The 20,707-nt window shown below is 43.7% G+C and overlaps 1 pseudogene; it reads left to right on the top strand.

Moving 5' to 3' along the window:
- The first annotated feature begins 7,388 nt into the window (after positions 1-7,388).
- On the top strand, positions 7,389-19,276 carry LOC123101816 (cis-prenyltransferase 4, chloroplastic-like; annotated as a pseudogene).
- Positions 19,277-20,707: the final 1,431 nt, after the last annotated feature.

The following is a 20,707-nucleotide window of genomic DNA, read 5'->3' as shown; positions in this document are numbered from 1 at the left end:
ATTTCTTTTACATGTGTTTTTTTACATATGTTTTATGCTTTTTTTACATATGTTTTTAATGCTTTTTTTACATATGTTTTTATGCTTTTTTACATATGTTTTTATGCTTTTTTATGTATTATATGAATATATGTGTAGTTTGTAATTTTTTCATAGATTATGAATATATATATATATATATATATATATATATATATATATAGTTTGTATTTTTTTCGAGCACATTAATAATGTGCCGTCATGTTCTTTTGAATATAGGACATTATATTTTATTAAAATCAAAAACAGCTATACCGAAACATCTGGAGGGCAGCGCCATGGTGTGCCCTCCTCATGGACAGTGCCGCCGCCGGCATCTAGAGGGCGGAAACAGCCGCATCGGGTCTATACGGAGGGGACGCATCTCCGAAGTGTTTCTATGGGATGACCTACCACAACCGGGTGGTGTTGTGGCATGTCCGAAGAGGTGGCACGCGTCTCCGGGGCATGCTCCCCCTAACGGATGGCGCCGCCGCCGGCACTTGAAGGGGGGAAACGGACGCATCAGGTCTATACGGAGGGGATGTAGTTGTCGGTTTGGCCCCGGATGTTGCTCCCAGGTGTCCCTCTGGGCTGACCTGACACAGCCGGGTGGAGAGGTCCACTGTTTAAAGTCGGTCCATGAAAAGTTAAAGGGCTAGATCTCGTGGTCAACCGCTCCAGGGTTAGGCGGGACGGGGGCCCTGGGGGTAGTAATGCCACCGGAGCGTCGCACCGGCCCCTCATACATGCGGGGTGGTGTTGTGGCATGTTCGAAGAGGCGGCACGCGTGTCCGGGGTGTGCACCCCTCACGGACGGTGCCGCCGCCGGCACCTGGAGGGGGGAAACGGACGCGTCAGGTCTACACAGAGGGGATCTTCCTGTGGGTCTGGCCCGGTTGTTGCTCCAAAGTGTTCCTATGGGCTGACCTAACACAACCGGGTGGGGAGGTCCGCTGGTCAAAGCCCGTCTGTGCAAAGTCAAAGGGCTAGATCCCGTGGTCAAACGCTACTGGGTTAGGCGGGACGGGGGCCCTGGGGGGTAGCATGCCACCGGAGCGTCGCACTGGGCCCTCATACATGCGGGGTGGTGTGGTGGCATGTCCGAAGAGGAGGCACGCGTCTCCGGGGCGTGGCCCCCCTCACGGACGGCGGTGACACGGTAGTAGACGTTCTGCGGTAACGATGCAGCGTGAATATTATTAAATATTCGGATCGCGATAAAATCATGAGTTTTTTGCATGATATGGGCACATGTTCTATAGGAACGATGGTATTTTTTTCATATTTTCTGGTGATGGAGAAGTATCCAAAAAATTCCCTCTACGCGGATTGCCCTTCGCGCGTCTACGGCTGTGGCCGGCGGCCTCCGGAGACTAGCATGCCGCCAAATCTTGCGTAGGCGGCCTCTCACAAGTCTTGAAGTGCTGTGGCGGTTGCAAACGCCCGGCACGCGTGTCCGGGGTGTGCCCCCCTCACGGACGGCGCCACAACACTTCCAGACTTGTGAGAGGGGGATTTTTTTTGAATTTACTATTCATCGGCCAAACCTGCCAACATGGTCAAACTCGGTCAACGTGCTCAAAATCTGGTTTTGGACCAAATTATCAGGTTTTGTGACTTGAAGGGCCATATGTCTATCAAAAAAAAATCTTAAGGGACTATACTTTTGGGGAACCTGAGGGACCAAAAACATACTGTATGGTTTAAAACATATCTAGTTTTGGACCAAACGTATTATGTTTTGAGATTTGAAGGACGAAATGTCTACCAAAAATTATTAAGGGACTAAGTTTATACTTTTGAGAAACTTGAGGGACCAAAAACATATTATATAGTTAAAAACATACTATATCTGTTTTTGGACCCAACTTATCAGGATTTGTCGCAGTGGTCTCATCATAACGTACGTCAATCCATTATAATTAGAAAATGTTGCACTCTATCCACCACACTTGTAAATCTGAAAATATATGTGATGTATTTTCTCTACTGGCTGTTGGCTAGTGCATACACCTACATTTCAATGTGTATTTCCTTGTAATTTATGTTGGTAACAAAACAATACAACCGCATGACATGATATGTCGGTCCTTATTTTTCTTTCGCCATGAAAGCTGACGCATGCATCCTTGGCCAAGTTGGTCTTAGAGATGAGTAGGGGACGACTTTCAATATCTTATATCGAAATGTTGTGAGGCCTCTCGCACACATCCTTTTGTTGGAATTATTTTTCCTTGACGAGGAACATAAGGAATTTTACAATTTACTCTTCATTTTATATGCAAATAAAGTAAAATAGTAGTACACTGATAATTTGGGAAACGTGCTGTAAATTTAACTTTTAAACGAAGCTTCTTTTAGAAGAAAAAAAATCGCCGGGCAAAGCTATATGTTGGGTCGGGCCTACTGGGCTTATAGGTGGACTGCAACAGAAACGAAGCCTGATGCGTCTTTGTTTTAGGGCCTGTTTGTTTCATAAGTCCCAGGACTTTTTTAAGTCCCAACTTATAAGTCATAAGTCCCTGCCTGTTTGTTTACATCGATTTATAAGTTCCGAGTCCCTGCCTGTTTGTTTACAGGGATTTATAAGTTGATAACCATTTTTCATACAAACGAATTACAAAATAGTGACAACCGAATTAACACTTGTTCATAACACTTGTTCATACAAACGATTAACACTTGTTGATAAGAACCAAAATAAGAGAGAGTACATAACAACCGAGATAAAAGAAATTACAAGCGAACAACACTTGTTCATATCATTGTTGTTTCAAGGACCACAACCCATCAGCGACCCAAACTCTGAATTGATTCATAGCAGCACTGTCCGTCTCATTTGTTGAATCATTTGTTGTGGTCGTTGGCATAGACAATGGTACATAATTTTCATCTTCATCACACTTGTCGAATTCTATATCGGGCAGTTGACTTTGTCTAATAAAATTGTGCAGTGCAATGCAAGCCACAATGATTTTGCTTTGTTTCGGCTGTGGATAACTAGGCAAATGAAACAAAATCCTCCACTTGTTCTTCAAGACTCCAAAACACCTCTCGATGACATTTCTAAGTGAAGAATGGGTGAAATTGTAGTGTTCCTTTTTTCCTCTAGGCATTGTGCCACCACGGTACTCCTGGAAATGATAGGTTAAACCCTTGTATGGTGCAAGATAACCCGGTCTATTTGGGTACCCTGAGTCCACAAGATAAAACTTATTAGGTGGAGGTTTTGGGAACTTGTCACCAAATCTGGATCGTGCATCATTGAAGACCCTCATGTCATGCACTGATCCTGGCCAACCAGCTAGGACAAATGTGAATCTCATATCAAAGTCACACACGCACATCACATTCTGACTCTTCTTCTTATGTCTATTCCTATGCTGGGTAGCAGTGGCAACTGGTACCACAACTTGTATGTGTGTCCCATCTATTGCACCAATGCAATTATCCATAAATGGTGCATACTTTCTAGATCTTAATTTGGAATGCACAGTTCTGAATTGACGATCTACTGGCCTGATGATGTCTTTTGCAAGCTTGATCAGACATTCCAAAACCTTATCAAACTTCCTTACAATTGTCTCCAATGACCTAACAAATCTGTTTTCTGCTTGTCTTACAGATTGTGGGGAACCTACTATCCAAAGAAACAGGCCTAGAGACTCAACTGATGACATTTTTTTAGTGAACTTCAAACCATAGGAATCAACTAGCACACTATGCAATTTTTCAAACACTGGTCTGTGCATTCTAAACATGTTGTAACAAATAGTTTCGTTGCCTAGTGTTGTCATAACCCAATCATGCCCAGACTGTATTGGTACTCTTCTAGGTCCTTTGTTACCGTAAGAGTCCAAGTAGTACATACCAATCATGCAGGCCATCTGCATCATTCTTCTCTTCCTTTTTTGGTGCATGAACAACATCAGTGCTTCATCATCACTGCTGCTCCCATCATCACTGCTGATTCCATCAACACTGCTGTCATCATCCTGAAACATGCAAACATTAGTACAACTTCTTCATTATGCACCACCTCGTCAACTTGAAAACATTAGTACATGCAAATGAAACACACTAACACGCATTCATCATTTAACAAGGTCACACAACACAGGTCCATTACATAGGTATATTATTAAAAGGACAATCAAGATAACTACTACATTAGTACAACTTCTTCATCTTGCACCACCTCTTCAACCAAGTTAGTCTAGCGTCATCACTTGAAATGTTCTCAAATATGACTCTGTTTGCCTCATCTGCAAACAGTTGAGTTGCCATGAAGTACTCAACACTTGTTTCTTCTGCACCACATTTAACTGCCAACATTTGACAATGAGTAATGGATTCCTTAGTGTTGTTTGATTTCTTCTCCTTTGCCTTGTCCTTTGCTTCCTGCCTTTTGTTTGCATATTCAGTGATCATGTCAGAAGTGTTCTCACTATTCATAGTATTGATGAGCCCTGTCATTAGTTTCACCATTGGGCTCTTGTGTTTCTTTCCTGGGCTTGTAGCTGTCTGTTCACCGCCGCTGCATCCCCTCTTCTTGCTGGTGGTGCTCATTGGACTCTGCTCATTTCCATCATCGGCAACATCATATTCTTCATCTTCATCTTCATCTAAGGGCACATAAGCTGATGATCCATCAACTGCCACACCTTGAAATAACTCTATTAGCATATCCAAATACTCAGGATTGCCACCCTTGAATTTTCTGACATCTGGTCTCTCCTGCAACATTAGTTAGGTAATTAGGACAAGGCTAAATAATGTAACCAAGTGTGAGCAATTCAGATGTAATTTGCAGAATAATGTATGTACCTTAATTACTTTTTTCCACCACGCAGGTGATGCGGTTATAGCTCCATCTTCAGTTCGGCCACAACCGGTTTGCTGCCCCAACCACAACCAAGCAGTGTAGTAGCTCTTGAGTCTAGTTATGCAATTTTTGAATTGCTTGGTACTATGGAGGGGGCCAGCACGCTCATAAATTTTTTTCTTCATGTTAGTGTAGGCTCTACTTGTCCAAGTACCATTCACACAGTGCCCATCCCTAGCTTCCTCACAGGCAATGTTACAAAATAGAGTAATATGCGTGTCTGTCCAATCAGCCTTGGCAATGTTTTTCTAAACAAAAAATAACAAGCACACAATTCAAACAAAAGTTGAATCAAGCTGTTTCTAATTCTACACCAACGTATACCATTATACACACAAGTAGCTAGCACAAAAAGAAGATGAACTTGCACCCTGAGACAAAAAAAAGAACTATGTACTAGTGCAATATACCATTGTGCAGCGCAATATAGCAATCAAAAATATACTAGTGCAATAAAAAATATAGCAACAGCAACATTGTATACCATTGTATAGTGCAATATATCAAGCAAAAATATACCTCTCCAAAAGCATTGTTGTCATCATCATCTTCAAAGCCTTCATTCTCGTCGACATCTTCTGAAGACGCAGCAGTTGACGACACACGTTGCTTCCCTGCATTTTTTCCTCTACTGCCGGCCGCTGAGGACCCATTGACTCGACCTACGCCGCGTCCGGTGACCTGGGACAAGGTCCTCCCACGCCCTATGACGCCTCCCTCAACGGCAGCTGCGGCCGGGGTGACGAACGAACGCAGGTTAGAGCCGCCTCGGCCTCCGATGTTCAGAGACCGGCTGCGGCCTCCTCCGCCCTGGGGTACGGGCCTCCCATGACCACGTCCAACCGGAGGAAGGCCATGACCGGCCGACTGGTCAAAGAGAAGTTGCTGGTACGAGCCCAACTCCGGGAAGACGTCCGTGTTGTTGTTGAGATCCAAGAAACCCATTCCCCTCCCGAGATTTCCACCGCGGATGGGCCTTCGGGTGCCTCCTGAGACGAGGGGAATTGAGAGAAGAAGGGGATCTCATCTTCCTCGTCGGCCATGGCGGCGGCTATTGAAGCTGCCGGCGGCGGCGGCGATCGAGCGAGGCGACGAGGGGAACCGAGGCGAATGAGCGGTGGGGCGATGCGGTACGAGGCGACGAGGGGATCGAGGGGTGCGGCGTGGGGCGATGCGGTACGAGGCGACGAGGGGATCGAGCGGTGCGGCGTGGGGCGATGCGGTACGAGGCGGGGAGGGGAGATCGAGCGGTGCGGTCCAGATAAGTCCCAATAAGCTCCTCCCTGAGGAGCTTATTTGATAAGTCCCTAATCACCCCAATAAGTCCCAATAAGTCCCTCCTGTTTGGTTTGGATGGGACTTATAGGGACTTTTTTAAGTCCCTAAACCCATAAGTCCCTGGAAACAAACACCCTCTTATTATAAAGCCTGCAAACAGAAAGCGGAAGCAAACCCTGACCAATCCTTGACCCTGACAGATGAGTGACGCGCAGGAGGCTGCGGCGGCGGCCGCCGCCGCCCAAACCCTAGCCAAGGACGACGCCGCAATCGCGCTGCCCACCATGTCCGCCATGGATCGTCTCCCCATGGAACTGCTCGCTGAGATCCTTCGCCGCCTCCCGCCGCGGGGCATCGCTACGTGCCGGGCCGTCCGCAAGGGCTGGCGCGCCACCGTGGACTCCAACGGGCTGATGCTCGCCGTGGAGCACCGGGTGCCGCACCACATCGGCGGCATCATCATCAACTTCTCCTACGAGGACCGGCCCTACTTCTTCCCCTGCGGGGCCGGCCCTACGGGCATCGGCCTCGACGTCACGGCGCTCGATTTCATGATCCCACCGGAGGTGGACACGGGGCGGGGGATCTTCCTCGACCACCGCAACGGCCTCCTCCTGTACGAGGGCGAGTACGCGGTGTACATGTGCAACCCCACGACGCGGCGGTGGGCGGAGCTTCCACCTTTGCCCTCAGATCGCCCCGGTGCCTACTACCTCCTGTTCGACCCCACCGAGTCGCTGCACTACAGCGTTTTCTTCTTCCCCGAGCCCAACATGCATGATCAATGGATGGAATGGCCGCCGTCTCTATACACGGTGAAAGTGTACTGCTCGAGAAGTGGCCAGTGGGATGACATGACATTTATCCGAGAAGGAGATGCAACAACAGTGGCCACGTGGGCGGATCGAATCAATGAACGAAAGCGCCACGCCGTGTACTGGCGAGGGGCATTCTATCTTCATTGCCCCACTGGTTTCATCATAAGGTACATCTCCTCTGCAATTTGTTAACGAACCAACCAATTAATTTATACCATTTTATACCATACAGTTCTGCATATATAGTATGGAAGAATTGAAAATTAGAATTCCTCTCTTGATCATCATATCATCATAAGCGATGGTTGGTGTGGCTATGGTGCGGGGAATTAGCCGAAGAATGGGACAACATGGCTTGTTGCGGTATCGCTGGTGGAGGCAAAGCGATGGTTGGTGTGGCTATGGTGCGGGGGGTAGAGGGTGCTGGTGATAGAGAAACTGGGGGAGGTGTTAGAGGGATGTTTGAGGCGGTGGTAGCTTGGGAAGGGCATGGTGAGGCAGCAAAGTTTCCAGGTGGTGGGGACAATGGTTCGTCACCTAGCGAGGGTAGGTCCACGAGGGTGAACTAAGCCGTTAGGTGGAAAGCGAGGAAGATGAAGTCACGATGCAACAATTGACTAAAACCTGAACCTTTTTCAGGCAACTTAGTAATAGACGCTCCTATACTCTACATGCTTGGCAGAAATTACAAAAGATTTCTTATGCACTCTATCATCTTCAACAACATGAAACATGCCATGATGTGAACGGAAAATCACACTAGGACTCAGAGAAGTAGCATGACTCCATCAGGATCACCTACTTCAACAAGAGTAACAGTAGCTTGAATCAAACCATTCTTCATTTCAATGTCTAGGCAGTTGGTGCCTAGCCTATGAACTAGCTCATGTAGTTTTTTGGATTCTTCTGGGAGAACATCTCACATTTTCCTTTTGCAAATTTGACCACAAATGAATACAACAACATATATGTTATATAATAGCAGTAGGATCATCTAGAAAATCACTGTCATTATTCACAACTTAACTCCGAGCCTAGATGACTTCCGCCACATCGGCAGGGAACATTTTACCCTACCACAGAAGAAATTTCCCAATCCATTCATCACATATGAAAGTTCATGGCACACTACAAACCCCGCTTACAGAATGTGCCATCGAACATGAAATGAAAAGGTGATCAATTATCTCTTGAGCATCACAAAACAATCATTTCTACTTAGTCCACCCTCTATGCAACCAAACATCTCCACTCCAAATGGTTATGTGAAGCACTAGCCAACATGAGATTTTAATCTTGAACAGAAGCTTTAGTTCCATAAATATTTCTTTGGGGACAGAGGAATATCACAATGTAGTTCTAAATAGAAGGATTTGACAAAGTAAACACCATTGGATCCATGAATCCAAATAAAATTGTATATCTCTAAAATACTTACATCACTAATTAGCTTTTCCATTTGTGCCCACTGATCTTTGTAATGCCTCCAAATATTTCTTATGAAACTTAAGCCATTCAAGCCTATATTCATCACTGTATCTAGCATGATGTTGTGAGGGAAAGTGATAGTGAAAAGCTCAAAGAAAGTTTTGTTTAAGGGTTTATCCTGTTAAACTTATCCTCCTAGAGCCACTCATTTTTTCCATTAGGAACTATCCATTTCAGAAGATTTTTTTGAGAGATCTTTAATTTCCATTAACTTGGAGCAAAACAGAGATTGGTCTGTTATTTGGTTTACGGGGATTGGGTCAGAGTAATATTCTCAAGATAGGTTTTCTTGAGAACATCTCGCCAAACACCTTGATCAACTCTAATTTTCACAACCATTTTCCAAGTAAGCTTATATTTATCAAATCCAGTTTCAAAACTCCTAATCCTCCCATATCTTTAGGTTTACCTATAGTCCCTCATTCACTATGCATTTGGTAGTTCTCCAAATCCTTTTGCCAAAACAAACATTTACTAAATACATCCACTTGACTTTCAATTTCTCTAGGCAAAGTCTCCCTCTAATGGAAAATAGTCATTTTTCTATAGGTTTCCATGAAGCATTTAAATTCTCTTATTTGTAGGAATCCTAAGTAGATCATGGTCAAAGATCTCAACTTGAATGTCCAAATATCCTCAGTAAGAATCCACAAAACAGAACAACTCACTTTTGCAAAAACTAATTTAAGTCCAAACGTTGATTAGTATAAGCAGAAGATAAAATTTAGTTTCTGGCCGTTAACTTCACCATCTTTAGCAAAAACAAATTGTGATAAGTTTACGGGAGGATTGCAATCCCTCTAGGTTGCAGATGATCTGCCAATCATGTGGTCATAAGATGCATATATGGTGGTAATATCAGCTACAATCATCTAAATTAATATTGTTCTTTTTGTATAGTCATTAAAAGGCTTTTGAAAAACACATATGAATAGGTTTTCATTGGAGAAGAAGACTTCTGTAGTCATCAGATCCCCGGAAGTAGTGGTGATGCCTCATATTACTGCTTGTGAGCCTGAAATGCATCTTGGGAAATCAAAACATGGAGTATACTGCACAACCATCTATGGATCCCAACTTCAAGCATGGGTACTACGAGAGGAATCTAAACCATGTCTAGTGCATGAGTGGGAGCTAAAGTGTCATTTTGGACTTATTCCATCTTTTCAACGATGCTACACTAGAGCGCAAGGGTTGCGTGATGGAGAAGACAACGAATGGGACTCTAGTGGTGAAAGTCATCCTGATGATTCTGAGGAAGAAGAGGCTGAAGAATTAGATGAAGATATGGAACAATATATTATATCTAATAATGGCATACGCTTTATGGGGTACCATCCAAACAAGGAGATTGCTTTTCTAGTGACCCGTAGCTTATATGGGTTTGCTTACTACCTCGGTACCTCTAAGTTGCGCTACTTGGGATCACTTTACCCAGATGGATGTTTAATCCTCAATATCTGGCCTTACATAAGTCTTTCATCTACACTCCTTGCATGGATGATTTGCTTCCTACTTGCAATGACCCATAATAACATCTACTCTATCCTCACTATAATAGACTGCTTTGTCTTTAATCTAGTGTAATCAGCACTGCACTTTGCAGGAATGTACTTGTATCAGGTGTTGAAATTGAACAAATGCTTTGGTGACAGAGCCTGACAATTTATGATCATCCATGACATTTTCTTATCTGCTCTCATTGTTGATTCTAGTGATATTGTTGTTTCTCTATCATATGATTGTTTGAATTCTCTTATCGATAGTGCTACAAAACAAACATCTGTAGCACGCACCGATCTACTAGTCTTCTATTATGGAAACTACCAAAATGCACAAGCCTCCATTGCCAAAAATGGAAGCTCTTGTTCAACCTTTTTCTTGGGTGCGGTCGCCCTGGTGGGCCTTGTTAATTACCTGAACAGAGAAGACACTCACGTGCCTTGCTCCTCCCATCCCTTCACCTTCCTCCTCCCTTCTTCCTTCGAGTTTCCTTTGGCACCTTTAGTTCTTGAAAGTGCACCTTATGACCTACTGGGTTGGGGTGATTAATGATAAGGCAATTAATAGGTGTAATATTTTTATCAAGTTTGTTTTACGAATATAATCACTAAAGCAAATAGTATTGGTAACCCCCTGCTTTTGTGCTAACGAATGGTTGGATGTAGATAGTCCCTACCTTTTTTACCCAAGGGTGACATTCGCATCAACTTGTAGGAAGTACTTATATTAGACATGGATTCAAACAAGCAATTGTTGTCATTAGAAGTTTTAGTTCCTCGAACTGAATTATCACAGTTTACTTTAAAAGAGAGACTTATGGAATGAAATAGGCTAGGGCATGAAGACTTTATTTACAACCTTATACTTGCAATTAGGATCTTGTCTTGATTTCCAACATGGTACTGGTAGACACCGTTATGAACGTGTAGTTGTGTGAGATGCATCTAAATAAGGTCAAGACCGATCAACAACCTACATCGTGAGTCTGTTGTCCAGCCAAGGCCTTCAGTCTTGCGGGGTTACCTCGATTATTAAGGATTTATCTAGACCAATTCATTGGGTGTTTAATGAATGCACCTCATGGCCCCAAGGATTTGATTTTGGTACATTATGAATCCTTACTATCACCCCACCCGATTGGTCTTGTTCAGATCAGGAGGGGTTTTCCTATTCAGCCTCTCATTGTCGCTGGAGTGTGTTTTCGGATGTCTGCTCGACTTTCCATCGCCGTGGGATGTAGCTGATTTTGGTGGGTCCTTCCTCGCGTCGTGCCAGGTGGGTGTTCGGTTGTCACATGATGACATCGGCACGGGTGAGAGTACATGCCTCGTTGGGGGTTTCAACCATTGTCTTCCTGGTCGTTGATCGGTGTGTGATGGACTGGCATGTTGCTGGTCTTGGTCGTCTCCTTTCGGTCATTTCATCGTTGGACCTGGATTGGGTTTTACTGTGTGGTCTTCTTGTCCTCACGCTCGTGCCTATTCCATTTGACTTGGGGCATTGCCATACCAAGTGGTCCCAAACTTTATCTCTTTGTCACCGTAGGAGCAAATTCCAATCCTGAACTATTGGGACATGGACCGAGTCGGTCCAGATGGTGCGCCCTGCACCCGTTGAGTGTAGAGTGTAAGGCAAGTGGCGCCTTGATTGCCAAGCTCCTTTGAGACTAAGTACCTCGGAAGCCAAGTCCTCGTGGGAGAATATATCAAGCACCCTGTGAGGGAAGATACATGTGGGTGTCGGCCCTAGAGGCTGCCTATGGAAGGGCATTACCTGCCCAGTATCCTGACGTAGCTGCACATGGACGGCTAGCATGTTTGGCGGGCTTACTTGGCTCTTGTTGGTCGCACTGCCGATTACGATGGCTCGGAGCATTTGCCAAGGCGGAGGTGGTGTGGTCCAATCAGTGTCATTCGGTTGGTGTGGGATTGGATGGGTAATGCTTGCTTTGGCTTCTTTATACAATGTGCTCGATGGGTCGGAGTGGGATGGGATGGGTAACCACTTGCTCCGTGCTCAGTGAGCGAACACGGGATGTCACGGGTAATGATTTGCGGGATATGGCTACTTGACGTATTCTCGGCTTCTTGCCCGGCTTGGAAAACTCATGTTAGAGAACCCTTCAAAGAACACAATATCACTCCAAAACATTTCTTCAAGAAATTACATCACCCACCAGTGCAAGACACCTCAAAGCTTTGAATGGTAACTCATTTCATAAGTCGATCAGCTTGAAGCGCAAGGCCACATGACGAGATCATTATCATACTTTGTGAGCTTGAGATCTAATTCCGGCTACAGAGAGGGGAATGCCAAAACAAAGAGAAGGATTTCACCGGGTATAGAGCAACGGGGCAGAGTGGGTTGTGTGGCTGGTGCAAGATGTGGCGCAGAGAGCCATGGAGATCATTATCCATCCCATCAGACCATAGGAGCCACATCAACACATACCGATGGTCCTTTTTGTTAGTTTGTGTCGTGTGTTTGACTCCGGTCATGGTCATTTCCTGATACACAGTCGAGGGTTCGGTCGAGCGAGTGGTTATGTGCGCTCGGCTACAAAGAGGGGATCACCAAAGGGGAAAGAAGGCTTCCGCTGGGCATAACATAGCGGCCTAGGCAGGTTGTTTTTGCTGTTGGGCTTGGTTCCAACCGAATCCCAGAGCCATAGAGGGTCGTGCAATTTATTGTAGTGATCACTCACGTTTGACTGGCATGCATGGGTCCTATTTAGCAGGATTGTTCGAATCTATGTGGGTTTCCACTTGTCAGGACATGTCGTGCGATAGTTGATTGATGCATTTAATGCGACCTCGCAGCTCATTGGCCCCGTTGTATGGACCAGCGTCACCCCGAATAGACCCAAACAAGGTAGGACCCACTACAAAAAATGTACAATTCCACACAAAAAGGAAGGAAATACGAATGTCACACCTTGCCAGATCTACCACTAATGCACGACACTAATTTGTGTAGCACTAGTATATACTTTTACCCAGCGGGCTAAAAAAATAATGGCCCCGGCCAATGGCATCATAAACCCAAAACAAGCGCACACTTCAGGACGGAAACAATAAAAGCATGGTCAACTATCTTTATTCGACTTCATATTTCAATGTATAACTTCATTTCCTTTCCTTTGTTGATCCTTTTCCCATAGAAACAAACTAAACAAAGGGATTTGTAATCTTCTGCATTTGTTAGTCATTAGTGAAAAGATCAAAGTGATTTCTTGGAATATAGGGATTGTCCGATTTGAACAATGGTGGAATGAGTGTAAACTATATCATCAACTTCACGTTGCAAGACCTCTAATGGGTAGTATACACCCAGATGGGCATCCTCCATCAACCCAGGTAATAGTCCACACAATGACCGGCACATCGGAATACCCGACTCAACCGCATTAGGAAATCGCAAATAGTCACCATGGATAATGATATTGCCATCAACTATATATAAATATATAGATTCGGGAGACATATAACCGAAAATTTACAATTGTCGACATACATTTCTCAACTAGATTGCAAGCAATATTTCGAGTGATTTAGATCCAAAGAACATGGGCATGCAAAGTGTGAACAACACTCAGACTCAACACAAATAGAAAATGCAATCTTGTTAGAAATAATCTGACTCACTCAATAATGGGAAGGTATTCACAAAGCAGTATATACCTACACCAATTTAATTCTGGAAACATGATGAGAACAACGAGGTGGTGAAACATTGAGCAAGTCTTATAGCACAATGGTTCACGTAGATACCAAACTATTCTCCAGAGATGGAATCTCTTTCTGATACCTTATATCATTGACAGTACAAAATCATATATCTATGCAGTGATTACATATCCATGTGGATCACTAGATTCAGACATAAGTACTCTTGATGGAATCTTAATTCTTAATCAAAATGCAAAACACAACATGTATTGTGTAAAAATCAGTAAGTCACCATACGGCTTATTGTTATCGGTACATTTGGTACAACCGACATAGTTAGTTTCTTATACACAAGGATCACTCCTACAATGATGATTATCCATGTGTGTTTTTCACACAAAGGATTACTCCCGTGTTGACGAAGCACGTGATCATCTAAACGACGAAATTTGAGATGAAGGATTTGTGTAAAACCTTGAGAACCTTTGCTCATACATTATGATACACTATTTGTCTATATCCAAAATGTATAGTTGTATTCATTATGGACAAGTCTTATTCATCTGTAATTACCACGGTTGTTCAATCTCTAGATGTAGAGAAAGATCCATTAAAACCGTGAGTTGATGAAAATGCGAAATTGGGACACAAAGTTCCATATCATAGTGTCATTGGACCCACCACACATAATTGGTTGGTGCTCAGGAATATCTTTTGATATTTCCAAGGCATCATACATCTTGTCCTAATTTTCCAGTTTCAGATAAATCCGGACACCAATATCATTGAATAAGTCGATCAAACCCTCACTATTTCAGAGTGTAGACAAGTTTTGTGTTCCTACTAGGTGTGGTAGTCATCCCATGGAAGTCTTCGAAACAGTTCTTAGTGGTTACATCCACCAACCATTCTCTCAAAGTTAATGTTGCTTGTGTTGCCCGGATACAAACATGTTACATAATAAGAAATGTCACTATATTGCACATCTTGCAAGTCAAATCATGGGACAACCTTGCTGATTTGTTCATGAAGTCTTCACTAATTCAGAAACATGTTCCTGAATTACTCATGTTCAACGCATCATATTATAGTCTTTCTTCCTTTATGAGTTTATTTTTACAGGTTCTCATCCAGGTTTTTAACAAGGTAATATCAACACAAAATCATATGTCATACTTTCTATTTTCCCCACTAGGGTTTTCAGGAAAGTATATACAACATATGTATTGTCCTTTAAATTCTATGGGTTTCTCATATTGAGTTGAAAGGGGCAACAACCATTACATGTTGCACCATTTTCTCCTTATTTTTTCCACTTGGCTTGAAGGAGTTTTGGCAACATATCAAACAATACACTCCTCATATTTTTCCCATAGTGTTTTTGGAGGAGTCTCTAATCAAGATTATGATTCTGCATGGACAAGTGTGTGAATCAAGGGAGCGTTAGCAATTAATTAAGCACATGTTTAATAATTATATAAATCCAATAGTAACCGTGATGCGGTTATCTCACCTGGAGAGATGCATCCCTGTTTCTCTCTATTGCAACATACGTCATCCTTCACTAGCGTCTCCCCTGTAAAGACGCCTCTTCACTGGCGTCCCTTTGTACCAGTATATGTATCATCATTGTTATTAATAGAGAACCCCTGTTTTGAGATTACTGTTCATTATTGATTCTCTCTCTCTCTCTCGATCTCAATCTTCACCTTCCAACGTGGGTGGAGCCACTGGCAAAAGGAAAAACGTGGGTGGAGCCACTCGCAAAAAGAAAAAAACGGGGGTGAAACCCAGCATCTCATTTATCGTGTTGAGCGCGCAGGATCAGTCTGTCGGCTTGTATAATGATGGTACTAGTCATACTTTTGAGATAGCTCTCTGAGACCACGGAGCGCTAAGAAGCCATGCATTGTCTTGCCGCCACGCCAAGCAGCCCCTCTTCAAACGTGCAACACTTTTCCGGCTGCTTCACCCTTCCAGCAGTGAGGGGCCTCGAGCTGCTCTCACCAAACGAGGCGCACTGCAGTACCAACATGCCTGCGCGTCCGGGCCAGTACCGGATCGCCGGCCGAGGGGATCCTCCCAGTAGGGCTGCGGGCCGAGTCTCTGCCATGCCATGTGGCGGTGGCCATTGACGGGAACTCGCGTTGGGCGCACGCACGGGGCATGCCGACGTCGGCCGGGCACGCCGCTTTGCAGCCCGCGCTGGAGGAGACGGTGCGGCTCTCATGCGACTGGGGAATCCGCGTGCTCACTATCTTCGCCTTCTCCCATCGGAACTGGAACCGTCCCAAGGTAATATATATACTGCTGATCCTTAATTGATCTCTTCTGCATAAGCATAACCATTGTTTAAAATGTTTGGGAATTCGCAGAAGGAGGTTGACTTTGCTATGGGCGTGTTCAATCGGTTCATCCAGGACATGTCGCCCAGTTTGTAAGGTAGTAGTACATTTTTGTTTTTCGTTTTTTGTTTTTGAGATACCACATGCCTCTCATTTTTCCCCCAAAAAAGATGCAGATCCATCATCAAAGTTTATTGTAACTACAAAGCGTTTCAAATATATTAAAACTTAGATCGAGATTCCGAGACCACCTAACTACCACTACCACCGCCATAACAAGTTGCCGAGACCACCTAACTACCACTGTCACCACTCACACAGTCATGTTACTATCAGATACATATCATTTGAAAAGTAACAAGTGAAAGAAAAAGAGCACTTCCTGCGAAGGAAAAAAAAAGCACAAAGCTCGGTGCAACCAGGCACTAACAAGATAATATGACTTCATCACATACCCTTATTGGAAATGTTTGGATCGCCATCCAATCCGGTTGAAGAAACTCCGTCTAACCATCTTCTCTCGGGTTGATTGTAAGATCCTATGTGCTCTCATTTAATGGCCCCATTGAACTGCCGTCTCCCCCCCCCCCCCCCCCTCTCTCTCTCTCTAACAATTGCCTTATCGATTTGTCCCTCAGTGCCATTTTTTTCTTTTTTTCTCATAAATTGTGCAGGGAACAAAATATTATGAGTCAGTAAAAAAACTTTAGTCTACTACAATCAGGTTTTTTTTCCCCGGTTCCGTCTTTTCCCGGGTGTGGAGCCGGGAAAACTGATTTCTGGAAAATCTTGGATTTTTCTCTAGTCTAGGCTTTTCCTTAGCTACCACTTTGTTTATCTCGAAAAAATACAACATTTATAAGATAAAGACATGCACTAGAGAACATGAGCTTATCCATCCAACTTATTTTGGAAGCGGACTTCAATACACTTCCTTTCCTTATTCAGGAGCTTACAAATGTGATTTAGAACACCAAGATACTAAAAGGGAAGAGAACCTGACTCATAACCAAACAACTATTTGTATCAATCCTCCTCTTGCTTTGGCTTTCCCAAACCAGAAAGTTTGCTCTTAGGTAAGTTAAACTTAAGGCCCAAAATTGCTGAAACAGATATAAAATTAACATCATGTTTATAGCCTTCTCAATGTCATGCTCCATGTATATGATGGTGCCATCCGCATACTGCAGAACCAAGACCCACCATCAACAAGGTGTTGAATAAGACCATTCACTTGGCTAGCCTCTTTAGCTAGCTCAATGAGCACCACCAAGATACCTTCAACAATGTTGTATAGGATGGGTGACAAGGGCTTATAGAAATTTCAGCAATGTTGCATAGGTGTTTCAAAATTTCATAGATCGACCTTTTTCTGCCAAAGTTCCACTTACGAGTGGTTTCCATTCATTAGGAAATCCATCAGTTTTGTTAACGAGTTTATATTTTACATCAAACAGAAAATATTAAACAAATTTTCAAAGAATTCGGAACATTGAAGGTAAAGCACGCATCAGTTTAAATGTTGTTCTCACAATCATATATTCATCGTATATTGGGGGCAGTGGATAGTCAGAAAAAAGATGTGTATGGTAGATGGAGTGACAAAGAATTAAGGAAACTAGAGAATACCCCGCATGTTGCTGCTCAATCGACTGTAATATATTTCAAATGATTTGATTGTATGAAACATGAATAGTGGAATTAATAATATATTTACTAAAACTGAAAATACATGTATACTGTATTTGGTTATCGTGGTATAATATAATGGAAAACAAAATTCCATGCATGTTGAGTGGACCTTTGGTGAGATGGCATGTGCGGTGAGGTGGGATTATGCGTGGGATCAAGTAATAATGAAAAATATTTTCTCATGCATGTTGTGGTGGGCCTTTGATGAGGTGGCATATGTGCATGCTAAGATAATAAAGATAGTGGGTTGAACTACTTAGGGCGCGTTGCTGCGGAAATTGTTGGATGAAATTTTGGGTTGATAACATAAGGGCCAAAATTTAAAATACATATGACTAATTATGTATAGTTGTAACAATATTTAGTGAACATACATAGAGTAATTAAATAGAAAACATTTTCTCATGCATGGTTGAATGTTGAGATAAATAAGTTAGTATGAATGAATCTTTTAGGTATATACGATAGGATTTTATAATCCTTGCCTCTTTCCTCCATCACCACTGCCGTTGTGGTGAGAAAAATGTCATTCTTGTCCTTTGACATTTTAGCTTAATTTTAATGGAGCCGCACTTATGACACCACTATGTCCACACTGCATCGTAACCAACATGTCCATGTAAGATACCCACATTTCTTCTTGCCTTTCTCCATGCATCTTACTCCTAGGGGCCTTCAGGTTGGGTAATTTGTAAATTGAATCCCGACTACAAAGACAGCCCCTGGGAGCTTGACAAGTATACTACTTCACTTGAATTAGAAACTGAGAGTGGAGTGTTAGTGTGTTACTTAGGACATGTTGCGTGCTTGTTTTGAAACGGAGGTAAAAAATTTACCTCATTCATTAATTAAGAAGAGAGTAGAGTTAGATTACAGCCCGGAGCTACAAAGGGATTACTCTTCAAGAATGATAGGACCCAATTTCTTAATTAATTAGCTCCCGCGGTTACCAAAAGTTTTGTCTCGAGATTGATGTTGTTGAGCAATACTGGAGGTGGCATGCACTTGTTGTCGAAGACACGAGCTTTCCTTTCGTGTGCTTATGGATGCTATGTATGTAGCTATTCTAATTGCTTCTACTAATACTTGTATTGACTAATAATTAGTAGAAATTCTTATGTTTTGCAGGGATGGGATTCGTCTACACATAATCGGTGACTTGCCAAGGCTCCCGGCTTATCTGCAGAAGACTCACAAGATGCCGAGGAGGAAACAAGAAGCAACTCACAAACCGACCTGATGCTAGGTATCGGCTACAGTGGGCGAGCGAACATCTTGCAAGCATGCCAGAAGCTTGCCCAAAAGGCGCACAACAAGCTGCTCAGACCGGAGGACATCGATGAGTCACTATTCGCCGACGAGCTCGAGATGAGCTGGACAGACGAGTTCCCTTACCCTGACCTACTCATCAGGACCAGCGGCGAACTCAGGCTCAGCGAATTCATGCTTTGGCAGTTGGCTTACACCGAGCTCTTCTTCACCGACGCGCTCGGGCCTGATTTCGGGGAGGCCGAATATCTCGAAGCTCTTATGTCCTTCCAGAGCAGAGAGAGGCGTTTTGGTAAAAGAATACTGTAGCGCATGAAATAAAAGGGCAAAATAACGGTGCGAGTGACGTGATGATCCATCGTGTTACACGGCATGAATAGATTCTCTTCTTGTGGAGATTCCGTCTCCACCGTATATCTTCTGTACTTATGTTCGTTTTTATCACCTTCAATGTATTTCCATCACGAGGAATGCTGCAGTCTGCTGTACTTGCTGGAGCAGGTTTGATAAATAAAGTTATCTATTTACCTAGACTATCTTTAGTGTATCTATTTCTGCGTTGAATGTGTTTGATAAATAAAGTTATGGTTTTATAAATTCTTATTTGTATCATTACAAACAATATGGTTATACAGCCCTCTACAGATGATATGCTAAATAATTATGTCATTTGTCAATAATACATGTAGTATGTTTACGATACATATGTTCGAAGCCACTACTGAAAAATTGGTGTTTGCCGAGTTCAATTTCACGGCAGCTTGGAAAACCTCCCCTTCGCAGAGTACCACACTTGGCAAACATGGGGCTCGATAACGACCTCCATTTGCCTAGGTTCTCCGAAAAAACACTCCAACACAAAAACACTCGAGCTATATGCTTGTTGCTGAGATCCCGTAGGACGGCACTCGGCAACAAGATTCCACATGTCCCTATCCTCTGCAGACAATTGGGCCACTTTTTTCCATAATTTTTTAAAATATGGAAAGTCTTTTCTCGAGCATTTAAACAAGTCCCTTGGCAATTGGCAAAGGGCGCTCTCAGTTGCCGACACATGGAACACCTTGCTGAGTTCCACACTCATGCTCACGGCAAAGGTGTGTTCATCAGTTTTAATTAATTTTACAGCCAGCCCACAATAACAGCGTACAATAAATAGATGCACATATCACAATTTATAGGGCATTTCAAACACTGGCGGAGGGCTCCGGTGGGCAGGGTATGGCATCCGCCATACCTTGATTCTGGGGCAATTTTTTTATACCTATGCATCTATCGATTGGCAGAATCTGGATCGGCATCGGCTGTTTCGATCGACCGCAGCCAGCAGCGCTGGCCTGATGGGCCGACGCATCCAGCTGTTGGGCCACGCAGGCAGGCACAACAGGTTCGATTCGATTGAGAGTGTCTAAAAAAGGTTTGATTCGATCGAGCGGCCACACACACAACGCACACGCACGCACGCGACCAACTCTACCCAAACGCGACGCAACCCTAAGCACTGGCGGAGGGCTCCGGTGGGCAGGGTATGGCATCCGCCGTACCTTGATTCTGGGGCAATTTTTTTTATACCTATGCATCTATCGATCGGCAGACTCTGAATCGGCATCGACTGTTTCGATCGACCGCAGCCAGCAGCGCTGGCCTGATGGGCCGACGCATCCAGCTGTTGGGCCATGCAGGCAGGCACGACAGGTTCGATTCGATTGAGAGTGTCTAAAAAAAAGGTTTGATTCGATC

This window comes from Triticum aestivum, chromosome 5A (assembly GCF_018294505.1).
Source record: "Triticum aestivum cultivar Chinese Spring chromosome 5A, IWGSC CS RefSeq v2.1, whole genome shotgun sequence".
NCBI classification, from domain to species: Eukaryota; Viridiplantae; Streptophyta; class Magnoliopsida; order Poales; family Poaceae; genus Triticum; species Triticum aestivum.
This window is presented reverse-complemented; position numbering and strand designations above follow the sequence as displayed.